The following is a 17,824-nucleotide window of genomic DNA, read 5'->3' as shown; positions in this document are numbered from 1 at the left end:
TATAAATGGATATGCGCCTAATAACAGAGTTTAAAATACATGAAATAAAACAGCCACGTAAAGGGAGAAAAGACAATTCTACAATCATAGCTGGAGATTTTAACACACACCCCCATAGCAATTGATAGAGTCGCTAGACCAAAAAATCCCTAAAAACGTAGAGGATTTGAACCATACTATTAATAAATATCAACCATAATTTTCTTTTCCTTTGATACACATTTTCAGACACTTGCAAAGCTGCCAGTTCTGGCTCCCCACCAGCAAGGAAGCCACTCAGCCCATTGTCCCTTCAAAAGGCACAGAAGTGTGGACGGTAGCATACTTGGAGGAACCTTTCAAAACTTAGTCTACGGAGAAGTGTCTGGGTGCTGCAAGGTGGCTACATCTTGTTGTTTTTTTTTTTTTTTCCTCTTCAGCCTGTTTTATATGAACCAACTCTAGAATCACCAGTCTGTTCCCACAGCCATCCTGCCATCTGCTAGGCTTGACAGCCATTGCTGGAGCTTTCAGAATCCTTCCCTAAGATATCTGGAGTGTCGCCACAACAGATGTTTAGCCATCACATTTCATACATACTGCCTAGGGCAAGACCTCCCTCCGTATGAGGAGAGTGTTGGAGGTCATGTGGAATATTAAAATCCTTTGAAACCCTCGTAGCAAAAGAATTTACACTTCGGCTCTGCCCCTTAGGGCAGAACTCTAAACAAACACAGCCCTCATTTATCTTTATTAGCAATTACTCAGATAAAATTGAAGATTGCATTTGAAAGAAAAAATAAATAGCAAAAAAAATTGAACTTTTGAAAAATGTAAAAGATCAGGTTGTACCTTGAAAATATTTGCTACTGCCTCTTTTCTGCCTAAGGCTGTGAGTTACGTTGCAGCCTTGCATTCCACGGAGTGTCTGCAGAGTGAGATATGTGTGATCCAAGGGCCTTATTATCCCAGGTGAACTGGGCAAAGACTTCCCCAAATAAGCAACTTATTTTTCTTTCACTTGAGGACATGGACCTCAGGTAGATAAAATTTCAGTTAAAAGGTCTGCCTGCAGAGAATTAGACACTTCCAAGGTTTGTGGATTTCACATGTGTTGGCATCTCTAACCACCATAAATCTCCTTTCCAGCATTCCATTCATCCCAACAGCCCTTGCTATGCCAAGCCCATGATGGAGGTTAGACAAAGTCTAGGGATTATGGATGTGGGACAAGAGGGGGCCTTTGCAAAGGTTTTCTTTAAGACCCATGATTTAAATAGTCCATTCAGGGGACTTCCCTGGTGATCCAGTGGTAAAGAATCTGCCTGCCAATGCAGGAGATGCGGGTTCGATCCCTGGGCAGGCAACTAAGATCTCACATGCCTCGGGGCAACTAAGCCCGCACGCCACAACTACTGTACCTGCGCGCCTCAACTAGAGAGAAGCCCGCACACCGCAATGAAGACTCGCTGCAGCCAAAAAAATTTTTAAATTTAAAAAGAAAATATATTAATTAATTAAATAATTTTTTAAAAATAGTCCATTCAGTCATAGGCTAGGGCAACAGAAGATCATGGCATTGATAGAGGCAGAGAAACCATTTCTTAATAGTGAAGGCTTCTTGTCTTCCTCTTGGGAGGATGCCCTCCCAATAAAGCAGTGGCTCCCAGAGAGAAGAATCTACTATTTTCAAGCCCTTTTACCTCTAATCCCATTGGCAACGTCGGTATTCTCTCCTTAAGGAACATTCCTAGCACTTCGTCTCCCAAATGGCAATACCAAAGCCCAGTCAGCTGCAGAAGACGTGGCCATCGATCACAAGATCTTTCCCCACCTTTAGGATCTTGTTCACCTGGACTCTTCCCCATGATATGGCCTGTTAAAAAGAAACACAATTATAAGATTCTCCCCTTCTTCAACAGAGTATTATTCTTTGCTCAAAAAGAGAATCTGGTTCATTCCATGATTAATCTTTTCAATGCTCTGGAAGGGCCAATAGGTGACAGGCATGAGAGTAAAGCACTTCCACGAACACATTTTTTACTGGAACTTGTCCTTTTGCAAAGCTCTTCTGCCAGATTCCATTAGGAAATTGCAAGCAGGTTCATTTATCCAAGTGCTTCTCTCTCTCCTCCTCATAAATATATAGACATCACATGGCAGAGAGGGAGAAGACGCTGACTCTCTTGCATGGCATACCCTGCACAGCAGACGTGTAGGCAAATGCCAATACTGAACACGGTAGTGCGTGCATATATGCATATGAATATATATCATGTTATTACTCCTTGGCAATGAGATTCCAAGTAGCTACAGAGGGGAGGGAAAAGTCATAATCAATACAGCTGCACTTCAGAATGTCAACTGAAGGCAGACAATGATAAGAAGATGGGCAAGGCTGTCCCTAGCAACATGAAAATAAGAGCCAGGACCACCTAAGGATTGATTAGGGACTGGGCCAAATTCCAGCCCTAAACTCATCACAAATTATGCTAAGAGCTCCCCAGGGAAGGCTCCAATTGGCATTTTTGAGCCACACATCCCATTCTTTTGATAGAGACATCAGAACCGCCTGGGAGACTATCGGAGAATAAAAACGCAAAGCAAAAGATGAATTCGGAAAGGGCTGCTCACCCTTCCAAATTCTTTCAAGCTTCCCGAGAAATCCTTCAGCTCCTTTCAAACAAGCTGATGTTATTATTCCACTTTGTCATTCAGGTCCCTGATGAAGGGCACAGCCAGCGCGCAGAAAGGTAAAGAGAACAGTAGATGAAAATGTCAGCGGACAGGTAGGAAGGCTGCAGCATGGCAGAGCCTTCCAGCTGGAATGAGAGAAGAACCAGCCCCCAACCAAAACCTATTTTTCAGGGAATACACTTTAAGACTGTTTTCCTTCTTCTTCCAGGAACACTTAGGTCCTGTCTTTTTGTAGACAGAGACATACACTTAATCACAAGCATATTGTATGAAAGAAAAATGTATAGACCTTCTAGACCTCCAAATATATAGCAACGGTTCCAATTTTCATTACCAGAAATAACTAGAGGAAATGAGAAGCAGGTGTGGGAAGGCTTCCCTGAGCGATGCCAGGGCTTCGTTTTAATTCAGTCGTTTATGGCCTGCCACTACCTCCCGGCCCTACTGCTCACGTGCTCCGAGGTCAGGCTATTAAAATCAGCCAGATACACACAAATTCATTTCTTTTAGACCCCAGCTCTACATGCCTTGCCAGCAGAACACTGCACCAACTTCTGACAGAAGCATCGCTGTATCTCTAAGGTAATAGAGGTTCTTCTTAGGTGACACAAAATGTTTGGGGCATAGCTTTGGGGAACTCAGAATTCATCAGAAGAGAAGTGCTCATATACAAAGCATGGAACTTCTTTTGGGTGGCTGGTAGAAAACTAAAATAAGTTCCATATTTCTTCTATTGGTAAAGTAAATCTTAATGGGGTATGGAGTATGTGGCCTGTTGGCATTGGGAACTGTTCAGATCACAGACATTTTTGATAAGGGCCTTTGTTTGAGGACTACTGCCTGGAGGAGAGGAAGGATGAGGTAGATCTGAGGATCTACCTTTTTTTTCCTTTTCATAAATAACCCACATTTGCTTCTTTTCCATCTGTAGGTAGCCCTTTCAATGCTTCGAAAATTTAGAGCTGCCCACAAATTAAAAAGAGGACATTAGCATCTGCTTTGAACATATCTACCAGAGACCAAAGCCCACAGAGGAAGAATAACAGTTAATTTACTGGACAGGAGTCCATTGCAAGTGCCTGTGGTAGGACAGTTCTTTGTTAGTTTACAATGCAGCTCTGGGATGATCACATATGGCAGTTTCAGTAGAGAGAGTAGGGTCAGGAACGCACTCAAGCCCTGGTTCTGCCACCTCCTGGTTGCTGACCTTTGACGAGTGACTTAACCTCTGTAGAACTTAATTTCCTTATCTATAAAATGGGGGCTTGAACTAGATGATTCCCAAGGTCATCTTCTGTTATAAAATGTAATGATTCTAAGTCTCCAGCCCTCTTGGAAAAAGCACATCTGGCTATGTTTGTATGATTGACTACACTAAGCACTGTCATGAGCTAAAAAGGTTTCAAAGTGACAAACTATTATAACTGACACTAAGAGGGTAGCCATGATCCTAATGAATGAATTTGTTCATAATTCATCTCCACGGAAAGAATGGAGACACAATAGGGGTCTTTAGCTATGGTAGACCGTTTGGGACCAGGCCTCAGCAAAAGAAGCTCCCACAAAGAAAGGTCAGGGCCTCAACTTCCGTGCTTAAACTCACCTCCCCTGGAATTTCACCCACTGGATGTCCCAAGAATGCCAACTCTCCCTTCCTAAGCCTCTAATCCAACAAGGAGACAGGCTGTGACTTCGCATGTGGATGTATAGAGCTCCTGGACAGATAGAAATAAGTTCTTGCTGAAGGGATGGGTAATTACACTGGCTGGTCCGGCACTTTCAAAGCCAAAATGCTCATCTTTTGTGCCTGAGTCCGAGATAAAGGGCCTCACTCCAGAAGTCTGATACCTTCCTAAGACCTAAAATTCATCCAGAACCGCATTTATTCTTGGGTCTACATTTCTGCTCATCTTGCTCTTTAACTACGGTAACCCCAGTGTTTCTCTCCCCCCTGACTGCCTACGTTCACCCTGATTTACATGATGGACTTCTAAGTGTTGGAAACAGCACTGACACAAATATGCACACTGTACTCACAGCGGGTGGGTGTACATGGACGCACTCACACAGGTGCACACTTCCTTTTCAAAGATTTTTGTCAAAAAAAAAAATTAAGCTCCTTGGGCATCCTCAAAGTTAAAGTCTTAAAGTGTGGTATTTGCATTCACAAATACTAGTGTATTCATAGGGCATTGTACCAAGAAGATCCAAAAAATGTTTGCTTAGTTGAATGACTCTTTTTTTTTAGGTTAGAGTGTCTCCCTCATTTTAAAATAATTACTCCTTATATATGTGAAATATATTCAAACTTTTTTAGAACTCTGAACTTTTCTTCTGGACTTAATAAAGAAAATAACATGGACTACCGTGAAATTTTAAATGAACCTGTTACTTTTGGAATAAGTTATCTCTGGCTGATAGATAAGCAGCTGTTATGGGTTGAATTCTGTCCTCCTCCTCCAGATTCATATGTGGAAGTCCTAACCTCCAGTCCTGAGAATGTGATCTTATCTGGAGATAGAGTCATTGCAGATGTAATTAGCTGAGATGAGGTCATAGTGGAGCAGGGTGGGCCCCTAATCCAATGTGACTGGTGTCCTTATAAAAAGGGGAAATTTGGAGAAGGATACATATAGGGAGAACATGATGTGAAAATGAAGGCAGAGATCAGGGTGTTGCTTCTTCAAGTCAAGGAGCAGCACAGTTTGCCAGCAAAACACCAGAAGCTAGAAGAGAGGCATGAACCAGATTCTCCCTCACAGCACTCGGAAGGAACCAACCCTGCCAACACCTTGATCTTGGACTTCTGGTCTCTAGGACGGTAAGACAATAAATTGTCTGCTGTTTAAGCCTCCATTTATAGCACTTTGTTATGTCAGCCATAGGAAACTAAAACAATAACCAAATTTGAGGATTTTCTTCTCTAGGCTTATTTCCAAATTATCTAGACCGAATGCCTCTAACGATTTGTATAAGTCTGCTTTGTTCATTCTACTAAACACACACACACACACACACACACACACACACACACAGACGGCCATGTCCCTACACGGAGATAAGTGTCTGGACTCAGCCCTACTGAGAACGGTTGCTGGGAATGCCCCTGAGACCATGCCGTAATGGTAGACGTCAACAGGGGTTGTGTTTTCTTACTCTTAGTCTTGAATCAGTAAAAGACGAAGAAAAAAAGCACACTTGCGTATTCACTGGTTTAGGCCCAGTCATGATTCCTTTAAAGACGCTGCCAATAGATTTTAGTCATTCTCTGGCAAAGGTTTCTCTTCAACCACAAACACTACACATAGTTGCGGAATGAGTCACCACCTTGAGTAATCTAATTCCTTGACCAGTACATGCCTGCTGCTCACAGCACACAGTGTCCTTCCTTGTGTATTTTGTTTTGCTCTGTTCTCGGGAGCTTCTTTAATACTTTCTTAAGGGTACAGTAAAGGATTCACTCTGAATCCTCAGCTTCCTCAGCAGCCTGTGACCTGCCCAGTCATCAAGAACCAAAATGTTAAGTTTTATTACGCGTTCTCATACCTCCAGTTAAGCTAGAGGGGGCATGATTACTGCAAAAAAGCAGTAAGTGTAGGTTAAAAAAAAAAATTTCCCCCCAAACTGGAAGCCGTTTGCTAAAGAATCCAGGGGAAAAACAAAAGGGAACAAACTGAATGATGGTCCAGGGAAGATGGTGGAGCGGAGTCCACACCATGTCACCAGCCAGGTTCCCACAGAGGCTCAACTTACATCACCAAATAACACCCAAGAGTTATTTCTATCAATAAAGTTTAAAGCAAGTAAACCTCTGAGCTTATTTTTGCATGGTTTTCTTAAAAAAATGTTCCTTAAAGATATTTTCCAGTCCAACATATTATAACCACAACCAGGAAATATTTTTTTCTGCAAGGCTGATAGATTGAAACATTTTGAATATTTGTAACCTGTTCTTTTAAGAAGAAGTTTTTATGAGTATCTGATGAGCACTTTTTGAGGTTTTTTTCTCTTTCTCTTCCCATGAGTGGGTACCAATATTATGGAAATACAAATTGGAGAAATGAAACCATCAACAAATGAAAAAGCAACCTACTGAATGGGAGAAAACATTTGCAAATTGCATATGTGGTAAGGGATTAATATTTAAGATACATAAGGAACTTACACAACTCAACAGCAAAAAATCAAATAATCCAATTTAAAAATGGACAGAAGATCTGAATAAACATTTTTCCAAAGAAGACATACAGATGGCCAACAGACACATGAAAAGATGCTCAATATCACAAATCATCAGGGAAATGCAAATCAAAACCATAATGAGATACTACCTCACACCTGTCAGTATGACCATTATCAAAAGGACAACAAGTAACAAGTGTTTGCGAGGATGTGGAGAAAAGGGAACCCTCTTGCACTGTTGGTGGGAATGTAAATTGGTGCAGCCACTACGGAGAACAGTATGGAGGTTCCTCAAAAAGTTAAAGATAGAACTGCCATACGACCCAGCAATCCCACTCCTGGGTATTTAACCAAAGAAAATGAAAACACTACCTTGAAAAGGTATCCGCACCCCCATGTTCACTGCAGCATTATTTACAATAGCCAAGACATGGAAATAATGTAAGGGTCCGTTGATGGATGAATGGATAAAGAAGATATATACACACACACTGGAATGTTATTCAGCCATAAAGAATAAAATCTTGTCAAAAAATAGATAAAATAAAACCTTGTCATTTGCAACAACATGAATGGACCTTGAAGGCATTATGCTAAGTGCGGTAAGTCGGAGAAAGACAAACAGCACATGATCTCACTTATATGTAGAATCTAAACAAGCAAACAAAACCAAGCTCATAGGTACAGAGCACAGACTGGTGGTTGCCAGAGCTAGGGGGTGGGAGGTGGGCAAAAATGGGTGAAGGGGGTCAAAAGATACAAACTTCCAGTTATAAAATAAATAATTCATAGGGATGTAACGTACAGCATGATGACTATAGTTAAGAATACTGTCTTGCATATTTGAAAGTTGCTAAGAGAATAGATCTTAAAAATTCTCATCACAAGAAAAAAAAGTTCTGTAACTATGTATAGGGACAGAAGTTAACTAGACTCATGGCGGTGATCATTTCACAATATATACAAATATCAAGTCATTATGTTGTACACCTGAAACTCATATAACGTATGTCAATTAATTATACCTCAATTTTTTTAAAAAAAGAAAGAAATTGGAGAAAGAAAAGTACTTTATTTATTCATTTCTACACCTGAAACTAATATAACGTATGTCAATTAATTATACCTCAGTTTTTTAAAAAAAGAAAGAAATTGGAGAAATAAAAGTACTTTAAATTCATTTCTACTATGCCGCTCTACTCCATAATCAAATGCAGAAGGGAGAAAGACACATCTTAAGTGTATGCTGTAAATGAGGAAGCTTTCAGAACAAGCTGAAGAGTGGCGTTTAATAGTATTATTCATAACTTATGCTTGCATGGCAATACACAACTCTCACAAAACTCGCTTCACCCTCAAAACAGCCCTGAGAACTAGATATATTACCATCAAGGAAACAGAAGTTCCCAGGTTCTATGGAAGGTGGTGGAGCTAGGACTCTCAGTTTAGTGCTCTTTGTTCAGCATTCTCTAACGCAACTTGCCCCAGACAGGAAGCGCAGCCATCTGCCCCAGGGAATTCTCTAGTTAACCTAGGGTGAGACTCCTCTCCACCTAAGGCCAGCGAAGTGAGCCACAAAACTTCTCTGAGCTTCTGTTTTCTCATCTGTAAAATAAGGACAATGCCACCCATCCCCACAAGATAAGGTGAGAGTAAAATCAAATGAGGCCAGCGAAAGAAGTTCAATAAACCGTAAGTGTTACGCACATGTTATACAAATCCCTTCTGCCGTCCCGGAGCTATATCGCAGCGTGAATAAGGACGCTTATTTACTGTTTGACCTTAGGCAAGTTTCTTAATATTTCTAAGGCTCAGCTTCCTTACCGGTAAAACAAGAATACGACAAGGACCTTGCCCATGAGATTATGGTTGAAGCTAGAGGAGATAGTCCACGCCCAAGCACTCAGCGCTGGTCACTGCATGGACAGAGCCAGTCCTCAATACATGTTGGCTTTCAATAGTAAAGCTGTGTTTGATCCCAGCACTTCACCAGCTCAAGTATAAGCAAACAGCCCCAAATCGTGTCTATCCAGGCTCTTTGCTCTGATGGCAGTTTCAACTCTATTCTCTCAAAAGACAGTTTTGGATGAGTTCCACTTACCCTTTGTTTTGCAAAATCAACATCTCCGGTCCACAACAAACTTTCAGCCACTGAACATGGTTTGCCCTCCTTTTATTCCTACAGCATAGGATTGGGTTGGACAATATTTACCCCATCCTGATAGGCAGGGAACAGAAGCGACGCACTCCTCACCTTGGTGTTCCTCCCCAAAGAGGGGCAGTGCGACAGTGTTACTTCAAAAGTTATTTGCTGAAATTGAGTTATTTGTAGTGAGGTGGATAGACCTAGAGCCTGTCATACAGAGTGAAGTAAGTCAGAAAGAGAAAAACAAATACCGTATGCTAACACATATATAATGGAATCTAAAAAAAAAAAAAAAAAGTTCTGAAGAACCTAGGGGCAGGACAGGAATAAAGATGCAGACGTAGAGAATGGACTTGAGGACACGGGGAGGGGGAAGGGTAGGCTGGGACGAAGTGAGAGAGTGGCATGGACATATATACACTACCAAATGTGAAATAGATAGCTAATGGGAAGCAGCTGCATAGCACAGGGAGATCAGCTCGGTGCTTTGTGACCACCTAGAGGGGTGGGATAGGGAGGGTGGGAGGGAGATGCAAGAGGGAGGAGATATGGGGGTATATGTATATGTATAGCTGATTCACTTTGTCATAAAGCAGAAACTAACATAACATTGTAAAGCAATTATACTCCAATAAAGATGTTAAAAAAAAAAGTTATCTGGCAGTTACGGAGCCAAGTTTTATGAAACACAGAGGAGAATAAATTATTTTATGTACTAACTAGGAAAAGTCAACCCTAGCTGTCAGTGAGTAAAGGAATGTAAAAAGCAGCAAAGCACCTGACATATAATTGGCACATAAGACAAGCTACGCTAGAAGAGAAAAAGTAACAAGGTGTCTTCCGGATTGGATTGATGTCTGATCATGGCTTTGAAGAATGTTTTAACAGGAAAAGAAGAATAAACACCAGCACAAACTAATCTTAAAATCTCATTCGTCTCTGGCTAGGAACACTACTTCTTAATTTAATCAGGTAACTACATTTTTCTGTAACTTAGATCATCTGAATATATATATATATGTGTGTATATATATATATATATATCTTTTCGCATTGCCTGTGGGTCATATAAATTACACATATCAACACTCACATGAATGGAAGCCGTTTACCTGTGCTCAGATACAATGGCGGCGCGTGGGCCGTTTCCTCAGACTTGCTTTCAGGGAACGTTGAAACCCTGAGATGTCCCAGCGATTTTCAGAGGAGAGAAACTGAAACTCAGGAACTAGATGCAGACGGAGACATCCTGAAATCCTTGCCATTTCCTTGTTCCTGAGCATTTCAGAAGTAAACGTGTTCATCCTCAAACATTTCATTTTCCTCTTAATTCTTCCCTCTGGGTGGTCTTACAGGGTCTGTGTTTCGTATCTTAGACTTCCTACCTTGTCTGCTTTGTTTTCTTCAGAACTTCAGCATTTGAACATGTGACTCGCTATCTTATGGAAACTCGATTCAGTCCGTGAACATTTATTAAGTGCCTGCTACCCAAAAGGCATGTACAGGGCACTGATGTTGATACTGTAAACCCCCAGACATCTGCACACAATATCAAGGTACCAAGCTCTGAAGATGTGAATTTGAAGAAAGCCTAGCTCTTGCACTCTAATATGTAGACAAGCGAGAGACGCAGGGAGAGAAATAATTACAGCACAACGTGAAAAGTGCAAAACAACCAGCCGTTCTGTGGGTTCCCCCCCTTTTCTGACCTTCCTGCTGAAATTTGTGAATGGTCGTGGTGGCGATGTCCAGGCTCCTCCTGGAGAAATGGGATGCTCGAGCTCCAGCCCCAGAGCAGAACCCGGCAATGGATGGAAATCCAACCCATTCTTGAGGCACCCCCATCTCCCCACATTCCCACAGAGCACATATTTTTTCTTTCTCATAAGAGCCGTAGATTTTTCCTATAGCTCTGGAAAGAGCCTTTCACTGGGGCCTCCTACCCTTCCCTCAATTCCCGCTCTAGTCTCGTTTTTTTCTCCCTGCCCCCCACGCCTCTAGGTGTCTGTGACTTCCTTCCTGTTCCATTGTTCCAATGCTGTCATCCCCTCATCACGCTGGGCCTCCCCCAAATGACATCGTGGAAACGGCCGGCTCCCTGGAATACAAGAAAGTATGTCTTTTGCACCGTGGGTAGTTACAGTGTGTTACACTGAAAGAGTCTGACACTATCCTATTTACATGTTGCATTTTTAAACTGAAAGCAAGCATGTATAGATAAAATATTTCTCTTTCTAAGACAATCAAAGTGCAATTTGAAGAAAACCCATAAGGAGCCTTTACCTTTCTACACTCATGAATTTGACCCAAATGAAAGCATGAGGAAAAGAAAATTATATAATTGTGAGAACTTCCTCTCTGTTTCAAGATCTATACATTCCTGGAGAAATCAAGAAACAAGAGAGACATGCAGGAGGTGGGCTGAGCCAGGGGTGAGCATTTCTCTCTGTGGCGGCCCCTCAGAGGCTGTGGCTTTCGATGCCTCGTCTCTAACTGGGTGAGACAAGAATGCCATTGTTGCAGCTCTCACCACAGTTCTGGGAATGAAGAATAGCAACGTTCCTTATTTTTACATCCCAATATAATCTCTTTATCCAAGACCTACATTTCAGAAGGCCTCAATTTGATATGTGGATCTTGGAAAACCCCATCTAGAAATCAGGAAGACAGGCGGGGGCGCCCAGGAGGTTGAGGCGTACTCCCGTCTGTGTGGCTGTGAGGATGCTCTGACCCGTGGCCCGAGGCCAGGTGGTCGGGGTCCTCCCCCCACACTCCAGACAAGCTAGGAGGCAGTGCTGCGGCTCCAGGCCTGCTGGGGCTGAGCCCAGACTCTAGAACCTAACGGACGGCAGGCAAACCCCGGCTCCATCACTTACAATGTGATTTTGAGCTGGTTACTAAACTTCTCTGTCCCTCAGTTTCCTCCCTGTGAAATGGGGAAAACAAAAGAACCTTGTGGGGTCCTCATGGGGGTAAAGTGAGTTAGTATTTATGGGGTTCCCAGAGCTGTGTTGGACATGTAGTAAACACTACACGCATGTTTACTAGTAAGATGCCCAAGACTCCAGGGGAAATCCAATTAATGGTAAAATGGTCTCCTTTATCTGGACGTAAACTATGAAATACCAGCACTCGATATACTTACATCTCAAGTCACATAATGCCAGATTCTAAAGACAGGTTTTTAAAAAGGCATAATTCCTGGTAATACTGTAACCAACAAATAAAACAGGGGTAGCAACACAATATATAGGATACCGCTGAGCCATTTCAAGGCAAAAGAGGCATCTACCCAACAGGAATAGGGTTGTGCCCTTGCCCTCGTGTGTACATTCCCTTCAGGACTCAGGTGTGTATGTGCTTCCAAAAAAATGACCCCACTGAGATGGGCAGACTTTCTCCCCAGATTCCTGGGTTCAGAGAAACCCACAGTTCACTAAGGCAGTTTGCTCAGCTCTAATTAGGAATCTGATTGCTGGTTGGCCTTGCACAAAGGACTTTTAATTAGGGCTGAGAACGCTCAGAAAAATCCACTTGGCAAGTCGACTCCTTCCCTCTATCTCTTTTTTAACATCTTGCCAAGATAATAAGGAAAGGGAGAGCTTAATTACAGCTGGTGTATATATCTTTAAGAAAAAAAATACATTAAGTGCTTTAAAATAGGCTCTCTTGGCTCTGTGATCACAAGGATTTTACTCACTTCTTATCCCTGATTGGTCTCATTCTCAGTTACAGATGAATCAGACACATTTTGAGCAGCTTTAAGATTTGCTTTTCATCCAAAGCCAAGTAGGCAAATGGCAGTGAATTCACAAGCTTTTCCAAATGATCTCATAGGTTCCTCCGGCTCCCCTGTGGGGACCGTTTGACCTCTGCAATGCTGTTATCTTAAACACCCCCGGACTGCTTGTGTCTCAGGGGGAGGCTGCCACGTAGGACTGGGCGAGGCACTCCACTTTCTAGAAGGCGAATTTCAGTACCTAAATGTGTGCATGTGGTAGCCGTGAATTGTAAAAGAAAATAAGCACAGAGAAGACCCTCAGCCAGGAATTTGGGCCTGGAGGAGATGGGGTGGACACACAGCCTTGGAGATGGATGCTGTCCTGAAATCAGCATATCTCAATGCATTGGTAGAGCCACCTTCTCATTAAGTCTCCCAGCCTGAAAACAGGTGACCCACGCTCCCCTTCAATCCATTGGAACCTGGCCCTGGCAGCCAGCGACTTTCTAATTATTTATATGAGATATCTGACAGTACAGAGTGCCTGAACCGGTGTAATATACGCGCAGGGAGACTCTGTGAACCTCAAATCAGCCCCTCAGATGCGTGAGATTTCCCGACTGAAGTTCACGTTTACCGCTCCTTTAATCTCTGCCTTTTTTTTTTTTTTTTTTAACAAGCCTTTGTGCCTCGGTGCTAAGGATCCCTTTCATCTAATCTCAGGCACCTGAAGCTCTGCTATTGAATTACATTTCTTCACTTATATTTATGTTTGATGCAAAAATAAGAAAGCGGGTAGAAGCATAAGATGCTGTCACGTACGTCTGAAAGGGATCTGTCGATCATCCCGGAGCCCCATCCAGCTCTTTCACACTTTTTCTATGAGATGCTTCTGTGCAGACTCTTGACTTTGGCTCCGTGGAATGATCTTAAAATTCAGGCACATCCCTCTCTGCTGAGCTTGTGTGGCTCTTGGTCAATAGGGATTTTAAACTCTTCTGCCTTTTGACTGAGACAACTGGTGAGGGGTGGAGGGTTTCCCAAGCCCGAGGAATATGTGCCGGCTCCCCGAGTGCCTTCCAATACAGACATCTTTCTAAGGGCGCCCTGGTTCTGCAGTGGCAGCCGCGACATATACGTTTCATGATTTTATGGCAAAAAGTCATGGACTAGAAACTCCTTAATATCCAAGAAGGTATTGGAGGGGAGCAATTTTCTAATTCAAGCCAGGTGAACTTCTAAGATATGGGGCTGATTTATCACACCATATGTGTGCCTCCCCAGGACATTGCTGTTACCCCCACCTTAAAAGAGAGATCAGACATGAATTTATCACCATTAGGTTCTTCCTGCTTTTAAAAATAATCAGGTTTCTGTGTTACCTTCCTTCTCAACTGCCAAGAACATGCTCCAGAGCTTAGCATTAGCTCTTCTGATGAGCTGGAGAGGGAAATGTCATTATCCTTGTTTTACAGATGGAGAAATCTGAGGCTCGGGGGGACTGTTTTGCCTAAGGTGAAAGTATTGTTTTAATCCTAGACTTTTATTCTTATCTCTTCAAATTTCTTCCTGAGGGTGGTAATGAGCTTGGAGGATTCATCAGGACTAAACCTTGTCTGAAGACTTCTTTATAAAATTATTTCAATAAAATCCACAATCAGATTGGCTGGGGTGTGTCTTCAAACCGAGCGGCTTACCTAATGAGCACACTCATCACGGCGGCAAAATCTCTCCTTACCAGCTGGCTGCTTCTCCCATGTTTTATCAAGGTGGGTGGAAGAGGGGGCCTGGTGTAAGTTTACTAGTAATAAAGACCAGAGCCCTAGGAGCTTTTATATGAGAATCTGGTTTCTTTTTCATTTCTTTAATTATTTAAAAAGTTAGGTTGGAAAATGTTTGAGGAGCAGCTAATAATGTGACTTCAGATAGGGATGGGTTGGCAGGTCCCACTCATTAGCTCTGAAACAGCTTCGGTGAGTTGCTGTCTCCTAATTCCCCTTCCTTGTGGTTGTGCTATTTGCCCCTCTGATTCCTATCTGCCTCCCCAATTCAACTCACACACTTAAGTTACCTATACAAAAGACTGAATTTTCAAAGTAAAAAGGAACCCAGAAGGAGGATTTTTATGTTTCAGAGCCCAGGGTTTCCAAATATTCATGGGTCTGGGAGCCACCATGGATGCCTGTTGGTTAGGAGTTTGTCTTCCATCTTTTCCATACTTGTGATGTTTTGAAACATAGGTTCTTTGGTTATTTACAACAGGACCGCACCACTGAAGACAGGAAGCCAAACTGGGGACCATTGTGGGGCTAGGTTGTCAAAAGTGCCCTCACCCCAAGGTGGGAAAGTACTCCTCAGTCCTAAAGATCGACCATTGCCTGAAATATCTCTTTTTGTGGTTTATCCATGTTTTAGCATGTTATAATAGCACATATTTATTTCATTTTAATATTTAATTCATTTTCATTGATGAATTCCTTAGTTAGATGTATCTAATTTTTTTTATCTCTTCAACAGTTGATGGACATTTGGATTGTTTCCAGTTTGGGGCTATTATGAATAATGCTACTATGAAGAGCTGCATACAAGGCTTTGTGTGGATATATGTTTCATTTCTCTTGGTGGGTTCTACGAGTAAAATAGACGGTCCTCTTTTTAAATGTCCATCAACTGGTGAGTGGATAAACATAATTTAGCAGATTTCAAACTTACTTATGTTCCCAAATGGTTTAACATAACAGAAATCACATGCTTTCTAAAACTTCGAAAGAATTCTTGGTAAGCCACCAGGACCTGGAGAGGTTTTGAAAGGAGTTTTGTTTGATAACTTTGTCAATTCCTTCTCAAAGTTATTGGTTTTTTCATATGTATAACTTATTTAATGAATTTTAGCAATTTCCCCCAGAAATCATCCATTTATTAATACTTTCACATGTATTAACATACAACATTATCTTATTCCATTTAATCTCCTTGCAGTAAGTTCATATCCATTTTCTATTTCTAATATTATTTGTTTGTATTTCCCTTTTTTCTGGATTCAAATGGGTGAAAAGTATTTCCATTTTGTTAACCTTTAAAATAGTAAAACACTTGATCAATTATACTTTATTTTCTAATTTTAAATTTCTGTATTTATCTTTCTTGTCTATTTCTGCTTATTTGGATTTGTTTTATTCTTCTATTTCTAATTTTTTTAGTCATATGATTAGTTTTTAAATTTTCATTATTTCTGGTTTAATACTGATAGTATTTGAGACCCTAAGCATACTTCCTGGTACTGACCTGGCCACATTCCATGAATGCCTATATATAATTTTCAAAACTTTCTAAGTAGCTTGCAATTATAGTTTTGATTTTCTTCTTTTATGAGATCCTTATAAAGAATTATTTACGTTTCTAAGTGGTTGAGAGTTCAGATTTTTTATTCTTATTTAAACTTGTGCAGGTTTTTCTATCTAAAAGATAAAAATTTTCTTTGTGGTCTTATGTATTGTTTTGCTCAGGGTTTCAAATAATACTTTTTAAAAAGGCCCATTTTTGTTAGGGACCAAAATTCAATATTGGCCTATAAATCAACTTTAATAATTGCAGTATTTCAGACTTTGGTGTCCTCTTTTTTGGTTGTCAAAATCTGGTATTTAGGTCTCCTAAAGACAACTGTTTTACTGTCAATTTTTGTTTTTTAATGTTTAATGCTGTGCTTTCATCCCATGACTTTTATCACTGTAATATTTTCAGTCTGCATTATACCTTTTATCAATATAAAATGCCAAATCGATCCTTTATCCCAAGGAATGCTTTATGATGAATCCTACTTTGTCTAATTATTACTGCCATTCATCTTTTTATTTGCATCTCCTTGATAAAGATTTGGCTATTGTTTTATTCTTTTAACTATTTAGAATTAATTTGAACACTTACTGGTATTTTTCCTGATTTCCAAGTGAATTCATGTTCATTGCAGAAACACTGGCAACTATAGAAAAACACAGACGCACAAAATCATCCAGTATCCAGAGTCTTCTCTTTTTCCACCCTCTTCTTTAAAATTTTTCTTTGATATGTTCAAAGAAAGCAGAAGAGCCTACATCGGGGCCTACAGGTCACAGGCCAATTAAACCAGAAACCGGATCCTTCCACAGTCCAGAGCATGGAGAGACAAAGTTATCAGGAAACCAGCTCTCGTTTCTGCTTCACTTCTTGAAATTCAAAAACAGCAAATCACATTCCTCTCTTGTCTACTGTGGGAGCGGAGAAATAAAGTGATTAGATTGCCTAGGATTCAAAGCAAGAATGACGTGAATCTGCTGCAGTCAGGAGGGGAAGCCAGGCAGCTCCCTTGTGTCAGGAGTTCAGAGAAGGTGATTCCAGCGGGTGCCTCTGAGAAGCAAAAGCTTGGCTTCAGCGTTGGGCCTGGGGCGTGGGTCGGTGTATACATGTGTTATTGTGTATTTGTGTGTGTGTCGTGTGTATGTTGTGTTTTCTTGTGGTGTGTATGTTGTGTGTGCATTGCTGTTTGTGTGTGTTGTTGGTGTGGGTGCTTTGTATTTGTTTGTGTGTTCTTGCTGGGTGTATGTGTTTTGTGTGTTTGCATGTGTGTATTGTTTTGTGCTGTGTTGTTTTTTTGGGGGGTGCACAGTGGCAGAAAGGGTTTGGCAGTGCAGAGGCCCTGCTGGGGCTAAGCAGATAGGCAGCACAGCTGAGTAATTTTCTTCTAGAGGTCAAGAAACTCTGGGTCTGGGACGTCCCTGGTGGCGCAGTGGTTAAGAATCCGCTTGCCAACACAGGGGACACGGGTTCGAGCCCTGGTCCTGGAAGATCCCACATGCCACGGAGCAACTAAGCCCGTGCGCCACAACTACCGAGCCCGCATGCCACAACTACTGAAGCCCGTGCGCCTACAGTCCATGCTCCGCAACAAGAGAAGCCACCGCAGCGAGAAGCCCATGCTCCACAGGGAAGACCCCGCTCACTCAACTAGAGAAAGCCCGCATGCAGCAACCAAGACCCAACACAGCTGAAAATGAATAAATAAATAAATAATTTTTTTTAAAAAAAGTAAGCTTTAAAAAAAAAGAGTTTGATAGTTTCTGGCC

At 41.6% G+C, this 17,824-nt stretch overlaps 1 long non-coding RNA gene across 1 annotated transcript in view; it reads right to left on the bottom strand.

Moving 5' to 3' along the window:
• The window catches only part of LOC138842321 (uncharacterized), a 77,821-nt gene that overhangs the window by 18,683 nt on the left and 41,314 nt on the right, over nt 1-17,824 (bottom strand). The window contains exon 2 of the long non-coding RNA XR_011376708.1: nt 1,683-1,855. This is a non-coding gene — a long non-coding RNA (uncharacterized lncRNA). The remainder of the gene's footprint in view (nt 1-1,682; nt 1,856-17,824) is intronic.

This window comes from Globicephala melas, chromosome 14, assembly GCF_963455315.2.
Source record: "Globicephala melas chromosome 14, mGloMel1.2, whole genome shotgun sequence".
Lineage (NCBI taxonomy): Eukaryota > Metazoa > Chordata > Mammalia > Artiodactyla > Delphinidae > Globicephala > Globicephala melas.
Note: the sequence above shows the minus strand (reverse complement) of the source record. Positions and strands in the feature narration are given on the sequence as shown.